We start from the raw sequence: 27,500 nt of genomic DNA, 5'->3' as shown, positions 1-27,500 counted from the left end.
ACACGGAGACAGAGAGAGATACACAGAGAGAGAGAGAGACAGAGATAGAGATACACGGAGACAGAGAGAGATACACAGAGAGAGACAGAGAGAGAGAGATACAGAGAGAGCGAGATAATGAGGAAATATTGAAAACGGGTTGTTTTGAGCTAGAAGGGGTTGATGTAGGTACTGAATGACGGAAAGCATGATTCATGAAATGGAGGAAAAGAAAAAAAGGAAGAAGGAAGGGATTGGTGACAGATCCAGCAGCGTTTGCATTTTTATTTTTATTTTTCTGCTCCTCGAACTCTGAACACATCCCAGCCTCTGAATCCTGTCGCTGCACTCGCTCAGCCACATTTGGATTGAAATGATATTTGTGTGTGTGTGTGTGTGTGTGTGTGTGTGTGTGTGTGTGTGTGTATGTGTGTGCGCGCTGTAGTCCTTTGTTCTCCACCTGCATGTTTTTATACCAGGCACCTGTGCGCCCTTTGAGGCGGACACATCAGATGACATGTTATTCCTCCATCTTTTCCTCTGCAGGTGCCCTGCCCACCGAGGTCCAGGTGAGCGCAGGTATAGCGAGCCGTGTGTGTGTGTGTGTGTGTGTGTGTGTGTGTGTGTGTGTATGTGGTTCAGCAGGACACGGTGTCATCGTCACTGCTAGGGATTACACATGTCCACCTGCTACTGAGGCACGTGCCTGACAGCTTCAGCTCCTGGCCACGCCCCCTGGCGCTGAGTCATGTTGCCCCGGCGACAGCCGCAGAGTTTCCATCGCGCCAGTGCGTCAGCCATTTCAGGGCCGCCTCGTTTGCATTCGGGCTAACAGCAGGGAAGTGGGGAAATTTTCATAATCACATTTTCTCTCTGCACCTGGCTGATACTAATCACAGCACGGGATTAATGCTGCTTATTTATTTATTTATTTATTTTAAAACCTCACTCATTCAAGTAGGTGCACATTCAGTTTAGATTTTAATCAGACTGTGAATTACATGAATTAAATTATAAAATATTTTTATATATAAATAATAAGTTCAATATTTGAAGAGATTAAAACTCCTCACAGTCTGTTTTTAAACACCTAGAGATTTATAGAGATATATTGAGAGGGAAAGACTGAGAGAGAGAGAAAGAGAGAGGGAAAGGCAGGAAGCAAGAAAGAGAATGGGATAGAGGGAGTAATAAAGATAAAACAAAGAGAAAGGAGAAAGAATGGGAGAAAGAGTGAGAGACAGAGAGAGATGGGCAAAAGAGGGCGAAGATGGATAAGAACATGAAAAGACAGAGGGGGAATGAGAGAGAAAGAGAGGATTGATGAGAGAGTGGAAAAGACAGAGAGGAAGAGGGAAAGGTCCACTGTAAAAGAGAGACTAAGAGAGGAAGAGAGGCTAGTAAGAGACTGATCAATTAAGAGAAGGAAGTAAGGATAGAGAAGACAGAGACAGACAGAGAGAGAAAGTGGATGGATAAGAGAGATGGAAAGAGAACATGATGGACAGAGAAAGAAGGAATGACAGAGGCAAATAGAGGTAACGAGATAAAGAAAGGGTGGATGATAGCATAGGAAAGATAGGGAAGGACAGAAAGAAAGTTGGAAGGGCTGAGACAGAGAGAGAGAGAATTAGAGGGTGGATCAGAAGAAAAGAGAGGGAGAAAGAAAGAGAGAAAGAAACAGAAAGATGATGGATAGGCGAGTGAGAGAGAAAGACAGATAAAGAGGGAAAGAGAGGGTGGATGAGAGAGTGAGTAAGAAAGGAAATGACGGTATGAGAGGGAGAGACAGAGACAGGCAGAGAGAAAGAGGATGAATATGAAAGGGAGAAAGTGAAAGACAGACAGAAAAAGAGGGAAAGAGGTAATGCTACAGTGGATGAGAGAGTGAGAAAGAAAGGAAACGACAGCATGAGAGGGAGAGACAGATAGAGAGAAAGAGAATGAATATGAAAGGGAGAAAGTGAAAGACAGAGAAAATGAGGGAAAGATGTAATGTTTCGGTGGATGAGAGAGTGAGACAGAAAGACAGGGAAGGGCAGAGAGGAAGAGGGAACGGCAGAGACATAGGGAGAGGGAGGGAGAGAGAGAGAGAGAGAGAGAGAGAGAGGATAAGTGGGCGGTGTCACCCGGGACCCAGGATTGCTGATATGCAAATTTGCTGTGAAAGCGGCTAACCTGATTGGCTAAGGGATTGTTGCTGTTCCACAGACGGCTGCTCAGAGAAACCTCTTGAGCTGAAGAAGATCCTCTCTCAGGGCTGTGTGTGTGTGTGTGTGTGTGTGTGTCCCTGATCGCTAAAGCTCTCCTCACGCGGAATGTGTGCTAAGTGAGCATGTGTTTCTGTTCCCCTGCAGCAGGAAGTAGGCGTTAGTGACCTGAGAGAAGCCATTTTATCCGATCGATATCAAATCTGTTTTAGCTTTCAGCTGATTTTATGGAATACATATTTTTGGACTATATATTAAATAAAGTCTATCTGCAAAGGTGTGTCACTGATTTCAAATAACGGAAACCCAGGTGTCATTGCGGCCATATATGGAAATGAGAGCAGCCTTTGAAAGTCCATAAAGTCATGGAAGCACTGTTGCTAGGCAACTGGGAAATATGGACTCCAATCGTAAAATAGTCCGTAAAAATGTCCGATCTGAGTTAGCTAGCGAGGATGAAGCGGTTAAGACTTGTGGAGTGAGATGAAATTGTTGGGAATGACAACATTTCCCTCAGATGTGTTCATAAATTATTAAGAAAAGACTACATTGTAAAACTACATTATAATTACACTTAGCATTGACTGCTAACACAAATCTCTGCCATGCTGAGAAGGATTTTTCAATCATTTATAATTCTTCTTAATTTTCACTGCTAAAGCTAACTAACTGGCTAATAGAGTGTAACATGAGGACTTTTATGTCATTTATTAGCCTATATTTGCTGCTAAATTTAGCCAGGTGACAAGATTTCTGAAAGGATTTATACATTTAAAAAAAATAATATTTGAATCTACTGTATAGATAATGCTAGTTATGTAACAAGCGCAAACCTGACAGGATTTCTGAACGGATTTGTAAATATTTATAATATTTACTGCTAATGCTAGGTAGGTATCAAGAGCAAACCTGACAGGATTTCTGAAAGGATTTGTAAATATTTTATAATATTTAGGCCTACTGCTAATGCTAGTTATGTAACAAGAGCAAACCTGACAGGATTTCTGAACAGATTTGCAAATATTTATAATATTTACTGCTAATGCTAGTTAGATAACATGACCAAACTTGACAGGATTTCTGAGAAGGATTTATAATGGATTAAAAAATAATAATAAGATTTAGGCCTGCTGCTAATGCTAGTTATGTAACAAGAGCAAACCTGACATGATTTCTGAACTGATTTGCTAACTGCTAACACTAGCCACCAATTTATTTGTTATTTTTGTCATTTTCATAAATGTATATATAATCATCTCTGCTAATATGAGCTAGATTGCTACTATGGTTCCTCTCAACAAGATATAAGTTAATATATGTTCATGTTTATATATATTCAATCATGACTAATACTAATCAGCTATCTCACAAGCTAATCAGACAAGATTTCTGACAGGTATTTAAATCATTTAAAAGAATGTTAATCATCTTTATTAGTAACAACAGCTGGCTAACATGAGCTAACCTGACAGGATTTCTGAGAGGATTTTTAAAGTCATATTTATGTAGTTTAAAATTTTCACCACTAATGCTAGCCTCCTAGTGAACCCAAGCTAATCTGATAGATTAGATTTCTGAGAAAATGTTTACATCATGTACATATATGAATGTTAACGCTTTATTACTAATGATAGCTAGCTAACTTGACAGGATTTCTGAGAGGATTTTCATGTGCATAATTCTTTACTACTCACGCTACACGTATTATAATAATGTTCTATTAACTTGAAATGGTTTCTGAGAGGATTTTAAAGATAATAAGTAAATCTAAGGTAACGTATTCATCATCTTCAAATTAATAGTGGAGTAAATTTAATAATCTTATGCTGATGAGAGCTAGCTGACTAACATACTGTAACCTGAAATTTTAAGGGTGATTTCTTTTTTAAGAATAAATATGAACCTCTCTGGCACAATCCTGATATTCTTGTCCTTGTGAAAGCCTTATAATTGTTTATGACCTTGTTTCTGCACAGTCATTAGACAGTGTGTGTGTTAGCATGCCTGAAGAACTTTTTCTCCATGTTTCTAACGTTCATTAGATCTCACTAGTGGCTCACTTTGTCCAGGCATGCTAATGCAATTTCCCTTCACTTCCTCTCAATTAGACATCCACTGTCCCATATGCAATCTGTGTGTATTTGTTTCTATGTGTGTGTGTGTGTGTGTGTGTGTGTGTGTGCGCGTGCCAGGGTCTCGGCCACGATGGGATCAACAAGAACATTCGGTTCTTCAAGCGTGTGCCCTGTGAGCACACTCTGGGAAACAGTGGAGGCTGGGAGTTGATGATGTCGCTAAAAAGTCTTTTTTTCTTCTTTTAATATCTGTGGGGCTGTTATACTTTAACGGGTTCGTGATGAGGGAAAATGTGTAGTCGAAAAAATTTGGTTGTTTGTTGTAGAGGTCGACTGATCTGAGGTGGATTTTACTGATACTGTTAACTAATCTGGGCAGTACGTAGTGCGATAGTTTAATCCATACTTTAATTGTACCATGAAAATGTACTGTACTTTTTTCATGAAATAAATATAGAAATATTAATATATATTAGCCATTAATAAATATTAAAGTAAATAAAAGATATACATCCAAACCAAACCAAAAAGTAACACTCCAAATAACAGATAAAATTAGAGACGTCCAAAAACATTTCAAGTAACACGACAAAATTGGTCAGCGATGATTTTAATTTCGCCTCTAGAGGCCGCTCTCGTACCATATAATGACAGTGGATACTTCTCAACCGCTCCGCAATGGACACAACTGGGAAAAACTTATCGCTGTGGAATTTCTATAAAACCGATCAATCGGGCGACCTCTAGTTTGTTGGCTATTAAATTTAACGTTTAAAAAAGAGATATCGCTTAGTTTTTGACCCTTTAGTGTTACTGTACTTCAGCTCTGCATTGTTTTCTTGTTGTAAAAATGCTTTATTGAAGACCGGGATCGTTTTCTAGTAATTTTTTGCATGTTGTGATGGCCGGTGCTGTACAGGCGTTAGCTAAGTAACAAATTAGATAACACACACGGGCTAATTCGTGTTGTTGTATGGATGCAAAAAGCTGACAAGAAGAGGATTGAGTTTCACCGCAGTTGTTTGGTTTTCTAGCTTCACCTCACCTTGTCATGCTGTTATCGGAAAACAATCAACCATGGGGTGGTGTGATGAAGCAGAGTTACTGCTACCACCGCAAAGTTTTTATTATTATTTTACCGTAACAGCACATTCTAAAGTGTTTTATTTCTCTTATGCCGCAGCGATTTGCCAAAGATTGCAATGTTTTATTTAGGAAAGAACGAAGAATATAGAGTAACTTTTTATCCATTTATTTTTATGTTTAACCTTGTGGAACGTTCTTGAAACAAGTTACTTCCTGTTCTCACTTGTGTTATAGCAGCTGTAAACAGTCGCTCCTTCACCAGCCTCTCTTTTAAATCTCTCTTGAAGTTAATAAGACAAAAAGAAAAATCTCTTGGAACAGATGCAATATTTTGTCATCTCAGTAAGAAACAAGCTGAGATATTTTCACACAAGGTTCCTTTGAGCACTTCAAGCAATTATTGATCTAGATATATTAATAAGTACTGTAGTTTGGCTTTAAAGTGGGATTTTATTGAGTTTTTTTAGCAGAATTCTTTATATTGCTCTTGTGAAGCTAAAAGTCAGACAGTACGGTGACAGATTGAGCCGAGGAGCTGAGTCATGACTGCACTGCGTCGGCTCTGTCGTACCGCTGCCCCCGGTGGCCTTGCGTCAAACCTGCAGCCCGGGTTGAAGGTACGGATTGTGTAGGTATGGAGTGTGTAGGAGATTCAGGTTGAAGAATGTGAGGTCTGATGACGCACCTACGGGACTTCGCTCTGAACTTCTTGATTACCGGTGATGTAAATAGAGATGTTACCATGCCTGAAAGGAGGACTTGCAAACACACACACAGAGTGATCAAAGCTCTCATACACCCACACAGTTCAGTGTAGATTCACACTGTCACACACATGGGTCTGTGTAAGCTTTCCGTCTCACACTTGTAGACCCACGCTTGTGTGTATGCCGATACATACCATAGAAGATATGGCTTATATTTATATAGATCACAGCTTTATATTAACGCGCTCGTTCTAATACATTATCGTTTCTACAGTAACAGCTCATGCACTTCACAGGGACTCGTATAGTAGATGCTCCAGTAGTAGCATCTACTGTAAGGAGACTTTTTGTTTTAAAATTTATGGAAGGAATCTCTAGTATCAACATTTTTAAACAGCTTTTTAAAAGAGTTTTTACACATTTTACGGTTTTATCGGTAGCATTGTTCCGATAGAACATTGTTCAAAGAAAGCGTTTCATATTGAACCTGGAAGAGCACCACAACAATTCCTGTGCCACTTTTATAAATTGTATAATCATTATTATAATTACAATTACAGATTACGTCCTATACTGAGTAACTCCGAACGCAAAGCACACAATCGGCGCTGTCTTTAACCATTAACCTGCCTTTAATCTCGATTAGCAGAGATGTTCACCAGTCAGCGTGCTGCTTTTACACGACGGCTTAAGCAGAAGTTTAAAAACAAGCCCATGCGGAACCCCTTTGGCTAATTGTAGGTTAGCCAAAGATATAATTAGCTTTAATTTAAGTAAAGCTAATCCTTGATTCTTGATAGAATTAAATAGATGCTAATCTTCTGTAGAGCATAATTACAGTACAACGACGCGAGTAAACAGAAACACGTGTGGGGGAAAATACGCAACCAAGGACTTTTTAGAACAAATATTTGAAGTACATTTCAAATTTGATCTAAACACTAAAATGTTTTTAGGATATATAGTGTTTAAAATGCATGAAATTTAGCCCTTTAGAAGGAAAAAAACCCACCAGTCATTTTTTTTAGCACCAGTATTGAATTAACACCTGCAGCGTTCATGCCAAATCTGAAAAAAGTAACATGTCTCGATGTACTAGTGACGGCACCGATGGTGATGAAATGTGTCTGAAACGTGAGAATTCTGTGAAAAAGTGTTAAATTAGCCTAGAGTGAAGATGTGTGTGTGTGTGTGTGTGTGTTTGATAAATGCTAGTTGACAGTCAGATTCCTCCATTTGCAGTCAGAAAATAAGTCCCAAGTCACGGAGAGAGAAACAGAGAGGAACATAAAACTGCTTTCTGTGTCTCTCACATGGGAAATTAAGCTCTTTATGCATCTTTCTGTGTGTGTGTATGTGTGTGTTTCTAGTGCATGATTAAAGCTGGTGTGTGATCTTCGTGAGTGGGAATGAGGGAAAACTGCAGTGTTAAATTATTCCGTCACTGCAGATGAAGCTCATTTCTTCCATATACAATCAGAGACTTCACTTCTGGTTCAAATAAATAAAGTTCCTATGAAGTGGCTCGAGAGCCGTTATTTGGCGCCGTATGTCATCCATGTATTTCCTTTTGAAACAGGAAGTCAGAATGATGGTGCGTTGAAGTATCGTTCGAAAGCGAGAGAGAGAGCTACGTCACACAAACGTGACAGTAACTATAGAATTTAAAACAAGAATATCTCCAAAATGTATTCATTTCTAGATATACTCTTAAAATACGAATTTTAATTTCAGGGGCACTTTAAAAATAAGTATGTGAGCGAGACAGCGAGTATCACGACCAAGAAAGCTGATCAAGCTTTAAAGATGTTTGTATATCCTTTACGAAGGGTGCCAATAATTTTGGAGCTCTCTGCTTAAATCCGCATAAATCCACAGTTTGTGTAGATTTCGGACTAATCTCGCATGAAAAAGATATTTCTTGTATTAAAGCTATTTTAGAATGAGTTAAAGCTAGCTAGCCTGACCACGAGTTGCATCACTGCTTAGTTTCTAAGCTAGAGTAAGTTTCTGGGCCGCATTCATTTCCTGTGCAGTGTTAACATCAAACATGGGCAGTTTTACACGTGAGAAACTGGTTTGTCTAGTTTTATGAAAGAAAAACGACAGAATATGAGGAGCAGCTAGCGTATGATTCGCAGCAGGACGATGTGGGGAAGCTCTGATTTGCCCCAGGCCGTGTTTACTCGTATTTACCACAGCAACAGCTTAAGCTTTCAATGGACGACGGCTCATGCTAACATTATAAAGACTTAAGAGTGAGGTCATTACAGACTTGGTTATCATGTTGCGCTAGCTAGTGTTTTGTTTTTGGGTTTTTTTTGCTAACATCGATCATCTAACATTTATGCTTATTCACTATCTGCATTTCTGGCAAACTTTGGGGTAAATAAAAGGTTTTATTATTTCATGATGGTTTTTACAAACACCATAGTCCAGTCCAATCTCTCTTTTTCCCCATCTCTCGCTCTCTCTCTCTCTCTCTCTCTCTCTCTCTCTCTCTTTCTTCAGCTGAGGCTGATGGGAGCACACTTGCCCTTTTCACTGCCAGATTTTTCTTCTTTTTCCCTTCCCTTTCTTCTTTTTCCCTTTCCTTTTTCCTTCTTTCTCTCTATTTCATCAAAGCACCTGTTTGTTGGACGGCTCCATCAATCCCGTCTAAGTGCAGAGTAGAAACCCTTCTTCTCTCGTGTGATCAGGTCTAAATTTAACAACAACAACAGCAACAGAAAAAAAAGTCCTTTCATGTGCTTGACTCAGTCTCTACAGAGATAGTGTTCAGGATCAGGATCCTGAGAGTAATAAGGTGAAATACCAATGCAAAACAAAAAACTAATAATAAAATAATTAAAGTCCAATGATTCTGTAAGCGTGAAACAGAAAGGTGACTTTAAAACAACATTTTAAACGTTAAGAATGTTTGTGATATTGAGAGCTATCATTAAATAAGCCTTTCCAGTGATAGATTCAGTAAATGTATGTCACTAAGGATTACAGTTTAATTATAACGATATATCTAAAAATCGTAAACGCTATAAAAGCTCCTCTTTTCAGTCTGATCAGACCTGCATGGGCGTGTCAGATCGCATAATGATTGACAGCACCATTTCCGAGGCACCGTAAACTGGCGAAGTGCTGGCGCTGGAAAAGCTTCTAGTTTGTACACCATTAGCCAATAAACGTTGGAAAAACGTAACGTTTTCCTCCTTCCATAAATGTTAAATAAATGTCTTCTTACAAATGTTTACACGGTTTAATCCGTCGATGTGGAGCATCTGCCTGTACAGTACGTGTGAATTGTAACTATAGAAACGATAACGTATTAAAAAGAGCGCGTTAATATAAAGCTGCTGAACATCCTAGATTGCTTCATTAGTTCTAGTGCTTTGTTTAAGTAGTTGGCTAGCTTAACGAATGTCGCTTGGAGATCGATCAGCGCTATTTTCACCTAGCTGCATACAGATGCTAATAATCGAGCGTTTCACAGCTCGACCGTTCCTGCTGACGACTGCAGGAATGTGGCATGCGGGATCAGATGATTTGAATCATGAGCAATCAGCCCACTGGCAACCATTAACTGTGGCCCTGATGAATAATTTAGCACTGGTAATTTCTGACTCTATAATTAGGAATGGTGGTTGGCTTCTCGGCAGCTTTGAGCTGGATTACTGTATCAGGCATCTGAGGCCTTCTTCTTGTCTATAAGCCCCTCCCACTCTCCTCACGGTCTCTCCTCATCTCTCTGCTATCTCTCTTCTTGTGCCCTTTGTGTCATTCCTCGACCTCTACATGTCCTTCCTTTTTAGGTAAAGATGGTCTTCGCTACATAAGCTCAGTATGTTTAATTCATGCGACACCAAGATGGCCGCCTCCGTAACATCCTTGTTCACTTTTATTTTTGACATGTTTTTACGTGTTACTTCCTCACCAAATTTTCCTTTTACGCCGAACATATTTAACGAACGTAGCATAAAAATGTTTCCCCCTTTAATTTATCATCAGAGCTACAAGGCTAACTAACGTGGCTAAGAATTAACAGAGGTCTGCGTGACTCGCGCAAAAATATACCTGCTTCAACCAAAATTAAATCACGCAATTATATCTATTTTTAAATAAGCGACTGTAAAATAGTTTACAACGGTGCTATTGTTTCATCTGGTACAATTCCATCTTCAATATTTGGGAGGGCAGAGCCTAGGTGAAAAGTGATTTCCTGGTTGTCCAAGATGGCCACCTCTGAAACGTTCAGTGTCAGTCACGTTAGTTGAGTTAATGTGCGCTTAGGGAGGAGTTAATACTGGAATTGTTTTTCAAACCTCAGACGTAAAAGCTAATCAGAAGTCATGTGTGAATTATGTATGTGGGGCAGAGTTGCTGGAAAAAAAAGAGTTGTGTTTTAGTTACTTCTGATCCTTTAACGTAAGCGCATTTTACGTGCGTGATATACCTTGAGCAAATATCAGTATTAAGTCTGGCGTAACCCGATCGACCAACATGCGCGCGCAACCCGACTCTGAACATGCAGAACTTTCCTTAAATAAATATTAATGCCACATTCGAATGAAGTCTCTGACACTGAATACGGTGAACACACTGTGTCCCAAAACAAGTGTGACATCACAGCCGAACTGGATTTGCTTTGAGGTAGAGATCTACAGAAAAGATTTTGGTTGAAACCTTAGCGTCGTAGCTCAGGTTAAACCGAAGGTCTTCGCCGATCGAGTACATTTGGGATAAATTGGAATATTGTGTAAACATTGATTCTCATCGCTCCTGCTTTCCGGTAACCGTCTGTTCCGTGCTGTGCGTCATCAATAAAAACAGGCCTGTTTGAACAGGATAGAATTACATAAAGTCACCCAACCCCCACAAAAAAAAAACATGCAAAGAAAAAAACAAAAACTATCAACAATTCACAGCCTGCAGGGTTTTCGGCGTGAATGTGGGTCGGCGTGATTAATAGACTGCCGGCTTGCGAGTAAGCAGAGAGCAGAAGTGTGTAAGGGCACCTTTGTAAGGACAATCCTTCTGTTATCCACACACAGCTTTACACACAGCTAATAAGGAACAGCGCCAATGTACACGACTGTCGGACGGGCGCTGCTGTTTCGTGTACGTTGGCGCTCACGTTACGCCAATCGATGGACCACAGCACCCAGCCAAGGCCATAAATAAAGTCAGTTTAGCTTTGAAATCCGAAGCTCGCTGGGAGCTTTCCAGAAAAGAGAAAAGAGACTTCCATTAAAATAATGCGCAACCTTCACTCGCGTCACAACGCGAGAGCAGCTCGGCTAGCGCTTTGGTGACCAGGGTGCTCATGTTACTTATAAAGTATTTTATAAATGTCAAATTTTTTGTAACGTGTAACATACCCATTTGTTATCACTTTTACGGAAGCCCAACAATTACAAAAAAAGTTTATAGGTACACTAGTAGAATTGAATAACAGATATTAGCCTATATCCTAGCCATGCTGACAGATATTAGCATTATCATAGGGTTAGATTTGAGATAAAACTAACCATTTTTTATCCAGAAAGTACGGCACGTTGTTATTATTGTTGTTGTTGTTGTTGTTTTTGTTATTATTGTTGTACATGGCAAATTACTGTGATATTAAAGAGGAAACACTTGGGGTTGTGCTGTTATACGGTCTCTCAGGGATTTCACGATCACAGAAATGAACACAAAATCAAGGAAACTCTGCTATATTCGGAGGAGCTTGCAGTTTTTCAGAATTTCCGCAGATTCACACAGATCACGACGCACGTTCAGCCAAAGCAGTCTTTTTTTCGATTTGCGTGCATCGAACACGAGTACAACGGTCTCGTTTACTGACAAATATCACTGTGAAAGAGCGCGTGAAAATGTTTCTTTCTGCAAAAAAACAACAAAAAATTCGCATCGGAAAAAAGCCGCAGCAAAATCAACCCCGCAGCAGCTGTAGAAAAAACGCTGACCTGGCAACCTTTGCACTAGGCGGTCAAGTAAATTTTTTTGTTTGTTTTCTCCATTCGTCCTTCGGTGAGAAGAAGGATGCTAAGATAGCAAGGGATCTGTAGTGAAAAGACACTTGTACTGCAGATACAGAGATTTCGAAACAGCATCCTTAGCAAAAAAAAAAAAAGAGTACAAAAAAAATATAAAAAAAAAATATAACAAAAATAATTTTGTAGCCTTGTTTCCCAAGCTTTATCAAGGGTGCCAATAATTTTGGTCTGCATACAGACTGTACATGTTCTACTAAAGTTTTTATCAGTATGAAAAGAAAAGAAAACTGAAAGAAAGAAAGAAAGGCTCCTCACCCTCGGATGACCTCTGGGTGTTAGCGATAACGCTGACGTTTGTGTGAAGATCAAGAGAGAGAGAGAGAGAGAGAGAGAGAGAGACAGAGAGAGAGAGAGAGTGTGTGTGTGTGTGTGTGTGTGTGTGTGTGTGTGTGTGTGTGTGTGTGTGTGTGTGTGTGAAGCAGTGTGTGATGCTGTTCAGCTCCTGATGCAGAACTGCATGTCCTCTGGATGGCACAGAGCAGAAGTGTGTGTGTGTGTGTGTGTGTGTGTGTGTGTGTGTGTGTGTGTGTGTGGGGACCAAAATAGCCTGAGCTGAGTCCAGCCTGGGACGTCTCGATCCCAGAGAGAGGAACTGAAGGATGCCAGAGATTCACACATGAACGTCCCTCGCTTCAGCGACACCGAGAGAGACATCGGCGAGACGAGCGTGTGTTTTAAATCCCACGAGATTCCATTTCCCTTCTGAGTATAGAAACAGAGAGAAGAGAGAATGAGGAGAAAACAGAAACCGATTGCTCAGGTTGCTTTCATTAGCAGTTTGTTGTGATGAATGATGTCATCACGATGGCTGAACTCTAGATGTGTTTTATTTTCTCCACCATGTGCGACTGACCAGTGAAGTGACAGTAAAACCACTGACAGGTGAAGTAAGAGTAAAAACACTGACAGGTGATGTGACAGTAAAACCACAGACAGGTGACCTGATAGCAAAACCACAGACAGGTGACATGACAGTAAAACCACTGACAGGTGAAGTGACAGTAAAACCACTGACAGGTGAAGTGACAGTAAAGCCACTGACAGGTGACCTGATAGCAAAACCACTGACAGGTGACGTGACAGTAAAACTCCTGACAGGTGATGTGACAGTAAAACCACTGACGGGTGAAGTGACAGTAAAGCCACTGACAGGTGAAGTGACAGTAAAACCACTGACAGGTGACGTGACAGTAAAACCACTGACAGGTGACATGACAGTAAAACCACTGACAGGTGAAGTGACAGTAAAGCCACTGACAGGTGATGTGACAGTAAAACCACTGACGGGTGATGTGACAGTAAAACCACTGACGGGTGAAGTGACAGTAAAGCCACTGACAGGTGAAGTGACAGTAAAACCACTGACAGGTGAAGTGACAGTAAAGCCACTGACAGGTGATGTGACAGTAAAACCACTGACGGGTGAAGTGACAGTAAAGCCACTGACAGGTGACCTGATAGCAAAACCACTGACAGGTGACGTGACAGTAAACCCACTGACAGGTGAAGTGACAGTAAAGCCACTGACAGGTGAAGTGACAGTAAAACCACTGACGGGTGACGTGACAGTAAAACCACTGACAGGTGACGTGACAGTAAAACCAAAGACAGGTAACCTGATAACAAAACCACAGACAGGTGATGTGACAGTAAAAGCACTGACAGTTGACGTGACAGTAAAACCACAGACAGTTGACGTGACAGTAAACCCACTGACAGGTGACGTGATAATAATAATAATAATAAGTCTCATCCACCTCGAATCATCCAGAAGTGAAAGGCAGAAAAAGGAAGTTTAGCAACAGAAATGTCCTAATATTGTCCTTCCTTGAGCAGTTGGTGGAAAATTCGGCTTATAGCAACGGTTTATAGAAGGAAGCTAATTATAAAAACGAGTTGACACACGGGATTTAATAATGTTTGAACAGACTGCGGAGGTTTTACGGGATTTATAACACGAAGGAGATGAAATTCAGAAGAACTGCTCTTTGTGTTCTTGAGCAGTGTGGAGGTACAGTATGCGCACTTGCACCCTAGGGGCACTCAGAGTTTTTGTCGTATTTTTTCCGTGAGATTTTATTGTACACACAAGAAAAACATTGTCTTGGCTCCTCGGTGTGTCTACGTGTAAGTCAAGAGTAACAGCAAAGGAAAATTGTGGGAGAAATAAAGAAAATGCAAACTTTTTTGGGGGGAAATTAATAATGAAAGTAAAATTTTAAAGTCGCTTACAAAAAAAAAAAAAAAAAACAGTTCAAGTGTTTGTAGGAGAAACTTGTAAGAAGCGGTCACAGCGAGTCGTGAACTTTTAGTGTGAAGCAACTGACCCCAGGATTAAGATTACGATTAGTCTGGTTAAATATAGTGGAATAAAATGAGTGCAGTGATAAAATCTGAAAAGAAAACACAAAGACGAACATAGCTAGGATGACCGCTCCCCACCGCTTATTAATCTTTTCACGGTCGAGACTTTGTACGTCTGTTGCATTTTTCTGTATGATATTATGCAATTTTAACCATACAAACACAACAAACATTTGGCTTTTCAACAGTTGTTTACATCTTTACAGCATGCTTTTTCAATACGCACGAATAAAATAAGTTAAAAAAAGGACAAACTTATGAACGTAATAATATTTAACTTTTGAACATAATGACGAGAAACAACAGGAAAATCGTAAGTTGCAGTTTTTGAAAAGCTACTACCCCCCCTTCCCCCGATTAAAAAGATTTTATATGTAGAACGTAATCATGAACGAGATGTTCTGCAATTAAAGTGTAACGGATAGAGTGGCTTAATAAAAAAATACATTTTGTCTATATGTTTGTAGAAAGCTGTTGCACCGAGTTGTGGACTTTGCGTGGTTACGTAAAATTGACATGTAGCTTACTAACTAACTAACTAACTAAATAAATAAATAAATAAACAGTGCTAGTGCTAGAAAAGCTTGTAGAAAGTTACGTGAGAGTCGTATCTTTTGTATAATTACGTTTCTAGCAAACTCATGACCGTTAAAATGTTCATAACAAAAGCTTGCTGTGGCTTATTATTATTATTATTATTATTATTAATATTATTATTATTTCTTTTCATGGTCACGAGTTTCTAAGTTGGTTCTAAGTTTTCATTCATAACGTTTTGAGATTTTATTCTACAAACAAAAACAAAATTAAAAAACGTCTTGGCTTTTCAACCTGGAAAAAATGACTAGGAATTAATTGTATTGATTACATTTAATTATAACGATTGTTATAAATAAACAGGTGTAATGAAAGTATGAAGTATAATACATGCGTATGTGGACACCTCACTCTCACACCCATATGAGCTTGTTGGAGATCCCATTCCAAAACCACACACGTTGATGGAGTCGCCACATACACTTGTATCGTCCTCCAGTCTTCTGGGAATACAAGGCTTTCCATAAGCTTGCGCAGTGTGTGTTAATGATAATGAGTCTTTATCGGTCGCATATACATTACAGCACAGTGAAATTCTTTTTCTTTGCATACCCCAGCATGTAAGGAAGTTGAAGTCAGATACAGCACCCCTGGAGAAGAGAGGGTTAAGGGCCTTGCTCAAGAGCCCAACAGTGGCAGCTTGGACCTTGAATCCCTGACCTTCCGCTCAGTAACCCAGAGCCTTAACCTCCAAGCCACCACTGCCCAGTTCCAGTTCCACTTCGTCCCAAAGGTGTTCAGTGGGGTTGAGGTCAGGGCACTGTACAGGACACTCAAGTTCTTCCACTTTCTTCCAACCTTAACACACCACGTCTTCATGGATCTCACTTTGTGAATCTATCACAAACTGTTGCCACAGTCTTATCCAAACCCCGAAAAACAGCCCCAGACCATTACTCGGCCGTCAGACTGACAGACAGTAATGCATGACTCGTCACTCCAGAGAAGATGTCTCCACTGCTTTACGTCACTCCAGCCCGTTCTTGGCATTGCCAAGACATAATGATCTAAGTCATGTGTGCGTCTGCTCAGCTATGGAAACCCATTCTATGAAGCTCCTGATGCACAGTTCCTGTGCTAATGTTTCTTCCAGAGGTAGAGTAAGTGATGCAACAGACGATTGGAGATGTTTACACGCTATGCACTTCAACACTCGGTATGCTCTCTCTCTGTCTCTCTCTCTGTCTCTCTCTCTCTCTTTCTCTCTCTACCGCTTAGTAGCTGCGTTGCTGTTACTCCTACAGTAGATGCTTCAATTTCACAATAATAGCACTTACAGATGACTGAGGGCAAATCTAGGGTAGAAATTTCACCATCCGACTTGTGTCAAAGGTGGCATCCTGTGACAGTACGACGTTTAAGAGAGTCACTGAGCTCTTGAGTGTGTGTGTGTATGTGTGTGTGTCTATGGAGACTGCATGGCTGTGTTCTGGATTTTATTCACCTGTTAGCAATGGGCGTGGCTGAAAGACCTGAACTAAATCATTAGGATGGAGGTCCACATACTTTTGGCCATATAGATCCTGTAGGAACGGGATTTGTTTCCCTCTCTTTATTAAAATCATGTTTTCATTTTCTTTCTGGTTTCCATCCGATAATGCATTGTATAATATGCAGCCAATATATGCATTTAAAAGCCTCTGTGCTTCTTTGCTTTATTAGAATTCAGCAGCAGCGCTCCCATGCCCGGGTTTTATCGAGCGGAACATTAAAACTCTGATCGCACTCGCCACCTTGACCGTCTGCAGACCCTTTTTCATGTTTTTTGAAGCAGCATTTTCTGCTCTCAGAAAGCATAGCAAGCCTAACACTTTCCTCTTTCCTTTTTAAAACCAGAGGGGAAACAATTTATTTTGCCTGAGTGCATTATCCGTGTGATTCGGTGTGTGGGTGAAAGAGATGCGCACTGTATGCGCTCTCAGAGAAACCACTGACAGAATGTTTGCTGTCGATCGATCGCCACCTTGGCTTTAATTATTGATGCCTCTAGTCATTAAATTACTGTGTTAGTTCATTAAAGGAGAAAAAAAAACACGTATCCTCTTCGTTTGGTGAAGAGAGGGAGTTACACAACTACACGACTTTCAAGCTGCTCTCGTTAACTAACCGCTGCTGGTGGGTCTGCTTAAAGGGGCGGTTGGTCGTTCTGAGAGCCCTCCTCAGGCCGTGAGGTGAACTGCATTTGTAATAAAATATTAACGTGATATATTTTCCTCCGCTCCGCCCCAAATAAACCCCACCTCCTAATGTTGAAACTTAAGGGGAAAAAAAACGAAGACAGACCTGCCCAGGGCAGCTGTGTTTGGACTGTGGGCGGAGCTAATTTCAGGGCCAGAAACATGTCAACAGAACCATAAAATTACGAAAGCATCCATTGGCCGTATTTTTACTCACCACTTTTTTTAATTGGCGAGTAATCCATTTGCAAACTATACCTACCTTTTCCATCTTGTCGGATTTGTTAATGTGTTTTCAGATTTGTTCATTTGTTTTCGGATTTGTGTATTTTTCATTTTCTTGTGTATTATTTGTGTATTTTTCGGATTTTGTGTATTTGATTTGTTTTCGGATTTAATGTATTTTCTTAATTTTTAATCTGTTTTGCACTTCACGGCTACCATACACATCAGTACTTATTATATTAATATTAAGAACACTAACATTCACACTCAGGACAGGATTTGTAATAATCACTTAAGCTAATATCAGTACTGGCTATTTTAAGAAGAATTTAATCTAATATTTAAACATTTTATTGTGGCACTTTTGAGTATACGTTAAGAATAGTTTAAAGTTTTATTAGTAATTGCTGAGAATATTTTAGGAATTGTTTAAGCTAACATTCAGTATTTGCTAATAATAGTAAACAAGTAGCTACTGATACTATTTTACCAGCGCTTCAAGCTAATATCAGTGCTTGCTAAAAGTAATTCGAGAATGATTTAAGCTAAAGTTAATATTAAAGTAAACGGTTGAAGCTAATATTCGTGCTTTTGCTACGAGGATACAGTTTTCTAAAGCTAAGCTAAAGCAGCACCCAAAAGTTTAGTTTTTTTTTCCCTCATAGTTTTTTGACACATAAATATGTACGACCCGAGCTAATTTCTGAGCCATTCTATAGCTCTCTAATAGAGCGTTCTTTCCCTGTCTCATTTTTGTTCTCAGGAGCTTCCAAGAACTTCCAAGAACAAAAATCGATAGCAGAATTAATCCGAGGACGGTTTCTCAGGCTAATAAAGACAAAAAAAAGCGTTTGCGGTTCCATTATCAGTTCAATATGTGATATAATTGAGGCCAGTTTGAGGGTCGGAGTGTTTGATGGTTTCAGAGGGAACCAGAGCTTGTGATTGATTTTCCAGTTAGACGGAGAGTGTCGAAGTTTAGCCGCTTTGCCGGTGTGTATAGCGTAGAGTTTTTCTGCTCTCTCTGTCTCTCTTCATCCCCTCCATTTGCGCTTTTCTTTCCCTTCTGCTTTTATCTCCCTCCTTCCGTTCTCGTCACCTTTCCGTCTCACTCTTGTTTTCATGCTCAACACACCCTGGCGCTGCTACGCACCCCACAGGCATGACCTAAAATGCTCCTCGATGTTCCAATGGGTTCGAGAGTAACTCGATCCCTAATGAATTTATTTCGCCACGCTCCGTTTCAGACCGTCCTTATGGCACTGAATTCAGACCGAACACTGTGTGAGCAGCTGAAGAAAATTCACAGTGAGTCATCACTTCCTCTTTCTCCTTTTCCACTTTTTTTTTCTCTTTCTTTTTCACATTACCGCTGATGCAGTGCTATATCTGCCGTGTCGTGCCACTGCTACCATCCGGGTGACAAAACACAGTCTGTGCTTCCTGGAAGAGCTGCAGAACGTACACAAAATGGACTCTAAAATATCCAGCGTGTGATATTCACTGAAATCCAGGTGAAAAAAGGACAACACAGATTCTTCTGAACAGGAAAAATAACCGTTACCGCGCTGAAGTCGATTATTTCCTCTAACAGCATATCCCAAAGTGTTTTATTCCTCTTATACCACATCAGTTTGATTCAAAAACATCACGTAATCCTTTTTTTTTTTTTTTTTTCGAATTTATCCGTTTACTTTTACATTTAACATTGTGAGACGTCCATGAAACAAGTTCCTGTTCTCACTTATGTTGTAGCAGCTATACAGTCGTTCCTTCGACCAGCCCTCTCTTTATTCTCTCTCTTGGAAAAAAAAAAGTCGTAATATATAATATTACTTCGTTTAAAATATATATTATACCACAGTGCTGTTTCTCATCATTGATTGTAACGATACACCGATAAAAATTATGACGTGTCATTCCTTCTATGAATAAAATATTATAATTGCCATCATGTTGGAAGAATAAAACGCTTGGGGACGTGCTGTTATGGAAAATAATAATCAACTTTGGTGTGTAACAGTAACCCAACCTGATATGTTGGTTATTTTACTATAACAGCATGACACATGTCAAAAGTTTGCGTACCCCTGACGATCACGTGCATATGTTCTTGTTGAGCATGCCGTTCCAGATTTTTCTTGTATAATAAGCTTTCCACTAGGTTTTGGAGCGTGGTTGTATGGACCTGGGGAAAAAACACTACTAACTGAATCGATGACGTTTAATTGATGATTGATAACACCCATATGAGCTTGTCGGAGATTGCATTCCAGAACCATGCACATTAATGAATTCTATACAGTTGTGTGCTTCCAACTTTGTTTGGGGAAGAGCTACATACTGTATGGGCGTGATGGTCAGGGGTGCTCATACTTTTGGCATATATACATATGGGAAATTGTTGCATTGAATACTGTTTTTATGACGTTAAAGAGAGAATTGGGGTAAAAGATCATGTTAAAAGGAGATGCTGTAGCCGGAAACGTTTGAACTACAGCAGAAATGCGATGGTATTTTCAGGTAAGAAAAAAATGTAAATAAATAATAATAATAATAATAAAATGAGAACTAGAGCTGGTCTACAAGATTAGCTCATATTTCAGCACCACTGCTTTCCTGGGGAGCGTGAGAAGAGGACGAGTTTATCGTGTCTCTAATGGGTAGAATCGGAAGGTGTAATGGCTGCCACTCTGGGTCTTAAATCTCACAGGAACACAGACACACAGCGGTGTCATTTCCGTCACGCCTGTGAACATTCGCCTCCTTTTTTTACCGACCGAAAGAGTGAACTCACGCCTCACAAGCGCCAATCATCTCCATCTGGAGCCTAGAGTCTCAGAGAGTCTCAAAACGTCTCAAACCCTCGTGTTTGGCTCCGGACGACTCGATTTACATGTTCAACGTGGAACAGTGCTAAACATCATGAACATAAGGAATGTCTGGTAACAATTTCACAGTGAAGCTCATGTTTTGAATGAACCACGAACACATTCATAACATGATATCATGCCTTTATATCGCGGCACTGTCGAATACTGGATTCTGATTGGTCAGGAAGTGTTGATCAGTTTTCTATGACGGATTTGTGTCCATATAAATGGATATAAAAACATTCAAGCGTTGTTATGGTGGAATTTTGTTTATGTAACGTTTATGGAAGGAGTCTCCAGTGTCAGGGCTTTGTAACGGTCAGAGGTAATGCTGTATGTTTAAGTTTTCAGGGCTTTATGGGTTCTCAGTAAGCTGCGCAGGACATTAAATGTAACTATAAATGGATAAAAAAGGTATAATTTAATAAATATATCAAACGTAGAGAGATGAATATTATGTATTCATGTAACTCAGCTACAGTTTCATTATTATTAGATTATTATTATTATTATTATTATTATTATTATTATTATTATTATTTGAAAGTCTTTTATTAAGATGTTATTACCTTCATCAGGAAAATTCCAGGAAAAGCACATCATCGGATTTTTGTGTAAAATTCCCAAGCTCTGCTTATATTCCTGGAAAGTACTTCTCCTCCACCACTGACAAAAAAAAAGGAATGCAGAAGCAGATTATTAATTCCAGTACATTAGTGTTCTGTTTATCCCTCAGGATAAACAGATGGAGGTCACACAGCAAGCACCATGTCTGATTCAGAGGATTCGGTGACAGTGACCCCTTCATCACACTACAATGAAAGTGATTATTTTCCTGTCACAGCATGCCACAAAATATTTTATTCCTTACTTAATTTATATGTATAATGTAGAATAATATTAAATATTAATGTTGACATTTACACATTGTATATGTTTAAAAAGGGAACCATGAATGGGTTATTTTGATTGTTTCCACCATTTCACAGCGCTTCAGGCAGCATGTAATAGGTGTGTCATAGGCGTGTAGTAGGCATGTTATAGGCGTGTAATAGGTGTGTAGTAGGCATGTTATAGGTGTGTAGTAGGCATGTTATAGGCGTGTAATAGGTGTGTAGTAGGCATGTTATAGGCGTGTAATAGGTGTGTAGTAGGCATGTTATAGGCGTGTAGTAGGTGTGTAGTAGGCATGTTATAGGCATGTTATAGGTGTGTACTAGGCATGTGATAGGCGTGTAATAGGTGTGTAGTAGGCATGTTATAGGCGTGTAATAGGTGTGTAGTAGGCATGTTATAGGCGTGTAATAGGTGTGTAGTAGGCATGTTATAGGCGTGTAATAGGTGTGTAGTAGGCATGTTATAGGCGTGTAATAGGTGTGTAGTAGGCATGTTATAGGCGTGTAATAGGTGTGTAGTAGGCATGTTATAGGCATGTAATAGGTGTGTAGTAGGCATGTTATAGGCGTGTAATAGGTGTGTAGTAGGCATGTTATAGGCATGTTATAGGTGTGTAGTAGGCATGTTATAGGCATGTAATAGGTGTGTAGTAGGCATGTTATAGGCGTGTAATAGGTGTGTAGTAGGCATGTTATAGGCGTGTAATAGGTGTGTAGTAGGCATGTTATAGGCATGTAATAGGTGTGTAGTAGGCATGTTATAGGCGTGTAATAGGTGTGTAGTAGGCATGTTATAGGCGTGTAATAGGTGTGTAGTAGGCATGTTATAGGCATGTTATAGGTGTGTAGTAGGCATGTTATAGGCATGTAATAGGTGTGTAGTAGGCATGTTATAGGGATGTTATAGGTGTGTAGTAGGCATGTTATAGGCGTGTAATAGGTGTGTAGTAGGCATGTTATAGGGATGTTATAGGTGTGTAGTAGGCATGTTATAGGCGTGTAATAGGTGTGTAGTAGGCATGTTATAGGCATGTTATAGGTGTGTAGTAGGCATGTTATAGGCGTGTAATAGGTGTGTAGTAGGCATGTTATAGGTGTGTAGTAGGTGTGTAGTAGGCATGTGATAGGCATGTAATAGGTGTGTAGTAGGCATGTTATAGGTGTGTAGTAGGTATGTGATAGGCGTGTAATAGGTGTGTAGTAGGCATGTTATAGGTGTGTAGTAGGCATGTGATAGGCATGTAATAGGTGTGTAGTAGGCATGTTATAGGTGTGTAGTAGGCATGTGATAGGCATGTAATAGGTGTGTAGTAGGCATGTTATAGGTGTGTAGTAGGCATGTGATAGGCGTGTAATAGGTGTGTAGTAGGCATGTTATAGGTGTGTAGTAGGCATGTGATAGGCGTGTAATAGGTGTGTAATAGGCATGTTATAGGTGTGTAGTAGGCGTTTTATCGGTGTGTAGAAGGTGTTTGGTAGGCGTGTAATAGGTTTTTAGTAGGCGTGTAGTAGGTGTGTAATAGGTGTGTAGTAAGTGTTTAGTAGGTGTGTAGTAGACATGCAGTAGGTGTGTAGTAAGTGTTTAGTAGCCATGTAGAAGATGTTTGGTAGGCGTGTAGTAGGCCTGCAGTAGACTTTTAGTAGGAGTGTAGTAGGCGTGTAATAGGTGTGTAGCAGACATACAGTAGGCCTGTAGTAGGCATGCAGTAGGTGTGTAGTAAGTGTTTAGTAGGTGTGTAATACATGTGTAGTAGGTGTGTAGTAGGCATGTAGTAAGTGTGTAGTAGGCATTTAGTAGGCATGTAGTAGGTCTACAGTAGACGTGTAGTAAACGTGTAGTAGACATGTAGTAGGTGTGTAATATGTGTGTAATAGACATACAGTAGGCCTGTAGTAGGCATGCAGTAGGTGTGTAGTAAGTGTTTAATAGGCATGTAGTAGGTGTGTCCCAGGCCCGTTTTGCGTGATGAGCTACAGGAATCTAAACGTTGATGTTATGTATGTTTCGAGCGTATTTTCTCTCGAAAAAAGGCTCCTCTCACGCCTCCTCTCATACCTCCTCTCACGCCTCCTCTCACGCCTACATCTGGCCATCAGTGTAGAAGCTTCTTAAAGATCTGGTTAATTCTGTAAAAGTCATTTCCCCCGGAGCAGTTTCTCAGTAGCTGACTGTCTTTTTAATGAGGATTAGCTGCAGTTAGTACACAAGTCCATTTGGGAGAAATCTCTCACCTCTCGCCTTCACATCTGTTTAGACCCCCAGCTGTAGGCTGGCTGCAGGCTCCTGCCTGAGGGAGCGATGAGAACGTGTCCGATCGTACAACACAACAGTTTCACCGCTGTCAGGTTTTTACCTCAGATAACACACAACGATGATAACGTCAGTAGTGGATGGTGGGTTCAAACAACACGGTGTTTGGATGGTGATAAATACATTTAAATACTCATTTTTAGGAAACATCCTAAAAAAAAATTATGTAAAAAAAATGAATATTAAAAGTAGAGAGAGGGCATAATAACACTTTTTCTTTTCTGATACTGAAATCTAAGCTTAACCTTTTTTTTAAACAGTTAAACTCTTTCACACAAAAATCACTTACATTGTAAATCTAATAAATGTAATGAAGTATAAAGTATAAATATAACAAAATTAATCTTAACAGAAAAAATACTCAAGTCTTGTCTTATATGTAAACATGTCCAGTTCCAAAAATACATTTCTTTTCCAAATCCAATTCCATTCTTTGCCTTTATTTATTTATTTATCTATCTATCTATTTATTTATTTATTTATTACAGGATCTGTTATCCGATATATTTTCTCCGATATCTGATCCCAACGTTTTTTGCTGGTATCGCTCTGATACAGAATACCGAGTACGGAATCGATGCCATCTCTAGAAAAAAGTAGCTTGTTGCTTTTTGTAAATTATGGAGACGATATCGTATCAGGCGGATAAAGTCCATATCGCTACGTGTTGGAGTTGTCTTAAAAAACGATATTCAGATCAAGCAAAAGTCTAATGTTTGTTTGTTTAGCTACAGTTTCATTTCACTGTCCCAACTCACCCTCCAAATCAATCAGCCAATCAATCACTATGACTGCTGATAACAGGATCAGGTCCCCATCATCACAGATACGACAGTGTTACGGGCGATATCATCCACAGCTCGAGTGAACTGTGTTAATTTGTTAACGTTTTGCCATCTTAAATGCATTTGCGAGAAGTTGGGAAAAGAAAATGCGAATAAATCTGTGTTTCCATCAACTAAAATTATGTGAAAATGACATAAAATTAATTGAGTGGGGGATGGAGGAGCTACAATACCAAAAGTATATATAAGTACAATACCGGAAAGGATGGACAAGACAATGGCAGCGTAACAGAGAGATTTAACGCTCAATACAAGTCCAAGTTAAGACCGGGTCCAAAAAGCATTAAATACTTTGCGAGTCCGAGTCTTCCGGGGGGTTGAGGAAGGAGATGAATATGAAAACAAAAGACAACATGAAGATTATTTTTTACAAACTCCAGCTATTTTTTGCAAAATTAACACCTAAGACTGAGAAAAGTCCAAATGGCAATAAATGAGAGACACGTCAATACAGGAAATGTCCCGAGTCCTACAGGAACCGCTTCATCCTGCTCAGGGTCACGGTGACACTAATACTGCTTTGTTCATTCCATTGAGTAATTACATTTAAACAGTGTCCGAGTTCCTCCTGACTCACATTTATGGCATTTGGCAGATGCCCTTATCCAGAGCGACTATCATTTAGCACATTTTATTCATCTGAGCAGTTGAGAGTTAAGAGTCTTACTCAAGTTCAAGGGCCCAGCAGTGGCGGCTTGGTGGTGCTGAGATTTGAACTCATAAACTTCTAGAAGTCCAGTGTCTTAACCACTGTGCATACATGAGCTCACAGTTGCACATGATTGGTTATTGTCACTGTGATTGACAGGGGAGAGAGAGTAAGCCCCTCCCACCCAGAGAGCACGGTCGGTTTTGCTCTCTTGGCTGTGGCATTCGAACTTGCGATCTCCCACTTATAGGGCAAACGCTTTTCTGTTGCACCAAATTTTGGCCTTTTTACAGTAAAGTCTGCCATTTGCATTTTCAAAATTTGCATAAAAGTGCTGAAAACACTGCACTGTTCCTCTCCCGCTCTCTCTCTCTCTTTCTCTCTCTCGCTCTCACTTTCTTTATCTCTGTTAAGACAATTTTCCTCCATTTTGTTGTGATTTCTGTGCCTTTCTGCCCGTCTGTATGAAACATTAGCAATTCAAGCAGCGTGTGCCTTCCTATTCATCCATCTCTTCATGCCTCTCTTCTTCTGTCCTGCAGGGGTGTGTGTGTATGTGTGTGTGTGTCCTGATAAAGGATGGATAACGGATAGAATACAGACAGTGTGTGTGTGTGTGTGTGTGTGTGTGTGTGTGTGTGTGTGTGTGAGAGCTATAGGATAAAGGAGTGGACAGGCCGCTATGTGACTGGCTGCTAATTTTATCCTCCTGTACAGTACAATGGTACAGTATCTCTCTCTCGGGAAGATTAACCACGTTCCAGAGACTTCTCCTGAAACCCTGCAAATCACAGGAGAGAGAGAAAGAGTGATGGAGACAGAGAGAGAGAGAGACGTAGATAAAGAGAGACAGAGAGAGAGACAGTGATGGAGACAGAGAGAGAGCGAGAGACAGAGCTAAATAAACATAGAGAGTGATGGAGACAGAGAGAGACAGAGATAAAGAAAGACAGAAAGAGAGACAGAGTGATGGAGACAAAAAGCGAGACAGAGATAAAGAAAGACAGAGAGAGAGACAGAGTGATGGAGACAAAAAGAGAGACAGAGATAAAGAAAGACAGAGAGAGACAGAGTGATGGAGACAAAAAGAGAGACAGAGATAAAGAAAGACAGAGAGAGACAGAGTGATAGAAACAGAGAGAGAGATAGAGATAAAGAAAGACAGAAGGAGACAGAAAGACAGAAAGAGAGTGATGGAGACAGAGATAAAGAAAGACAATGAGAGACAGTGATAAAGAAAGACAGAGAGAAGGAGGGGCAGAGAGACAGAAAGATGGATGGATATATATAAATATATATCAAAGAGATACAAAGAAAGAAAGACAGAGTGATAGAGACACTGAGAAAGAAAGAGAGTGATAGAGACACTGAGAAAGAAAGACGGAGTGATAGAGACACTGAGAAAGAAAGACAGAGTGATAGAGACACAGAAAGAAAGAGTGATAGAGACACAGAAAGAAAGACAGAGTGATAGAGACACTGAGAAAGAAAGACAGAGTGATAGAGACACTGAGAAAGACAGAGTGATAGAGACACTGAGAAAGAAAGACGGAATGATAGAGACACTGAAAGAAAGACAGAGTGATAGAGACACTGAGAAAGAAAGACAGAGTGATAGAGACACTGAGAAAGAAAGACGGAATGATAGAGACACTGAGAAAGAAAGACGGAGTGATAGAGACACTGAAAGAAAGACAGAGTGATAGAGACACTGAGAAAGAAAGACAGAGTGATAGAGACACTGAGAAAGAAAGACGGAGTGATAGAGACACTGAAAGAAAGACAGAGTGATAGAGACACTGAGAAAGAAAGACAGAGTGATAGAGACACTGAAAGAAAGACAGAGTGATAGAGACACTGAGAAAGAAAGACAGAGTGATAGAGACACTGAAAGAAAGACAGAGTGATAGAGACACTGAGAAAGAAAGACGGAATGATAGAGACACTGAGAAAGAAAGACGGAATGATAGAGACACTGAGAAAGAAAGACGGAGTGATAGAGACACTGAAAGAAAGACAGAGTGATAGAGACACTGAGAAAGAAAGACAGAGTGATAGAGACAGAAAGAAAGACAGAGTGATAGAGACACTGAGAAAGAAAGACGGAGTGATAGAGACACTGAGAAAGAAAGACAGAGTGATAGAGACACTGAGAAAGAAAGACAGAGTGATAGAGACACTGAGAAAGAAAGACGGAATGATAGAGACACAGAAAGAAAGACAGAGTGATAGAGACACAGAAAGAAAGACAGAGTGATAGAGACACTGAGAAAGAAAGACAGAGTGATAGAGACACTGAGAAAGAAAGACGGAATGATAGAGACACTGAAAGAAAGAAAGAGTGATAGAGACACTGAGAAAGAAAGACAGAGTGATAGAGACACTGAGAAAGAAAGACAGAGTGATAGAGACACTGAAAGAAAGACAGAGTGATAGAGACACAGAAAGAAAGACAG

At 39.9% G+C, this 27,500-nt stretch overlaps 1 protein-coding gene across 1 annotated transcript in view; it reads left to right on the top strand.

The window, feature by feature from the left end:
• The window catches only part of LOC108278484 (potassium/sodium hyperpolarization-activated cyclic nucleotide-gated channel 1), a 110,373-nt gene that overhangs the window by 22,795 nt on the left and 60,078 nt on the right, over positions 1-27,500 (top strand). The gene's annotated exons all lie outside the window — the stretch shown is intronic.

The sequence above is a fragment of the Ictalurus punctatus genome, chromosome 18 (assembly GCF_001660625.3).
Source record: "Ictalurus punctatus breed USDA103 chromosome 18, Coco_2.0, whole genome shotgun sequence".
Taxonomy (NCBI): domain Eukaryota; kingdom Metazoa; phylum Chordata; class Actinopteri; order Siluriformes; family Ictaluridae; genus Ictalurus; species Ictalurus punctatus.
This window is presented reverse-complemented; position numbering and strand designations above follow the sequence as displayed.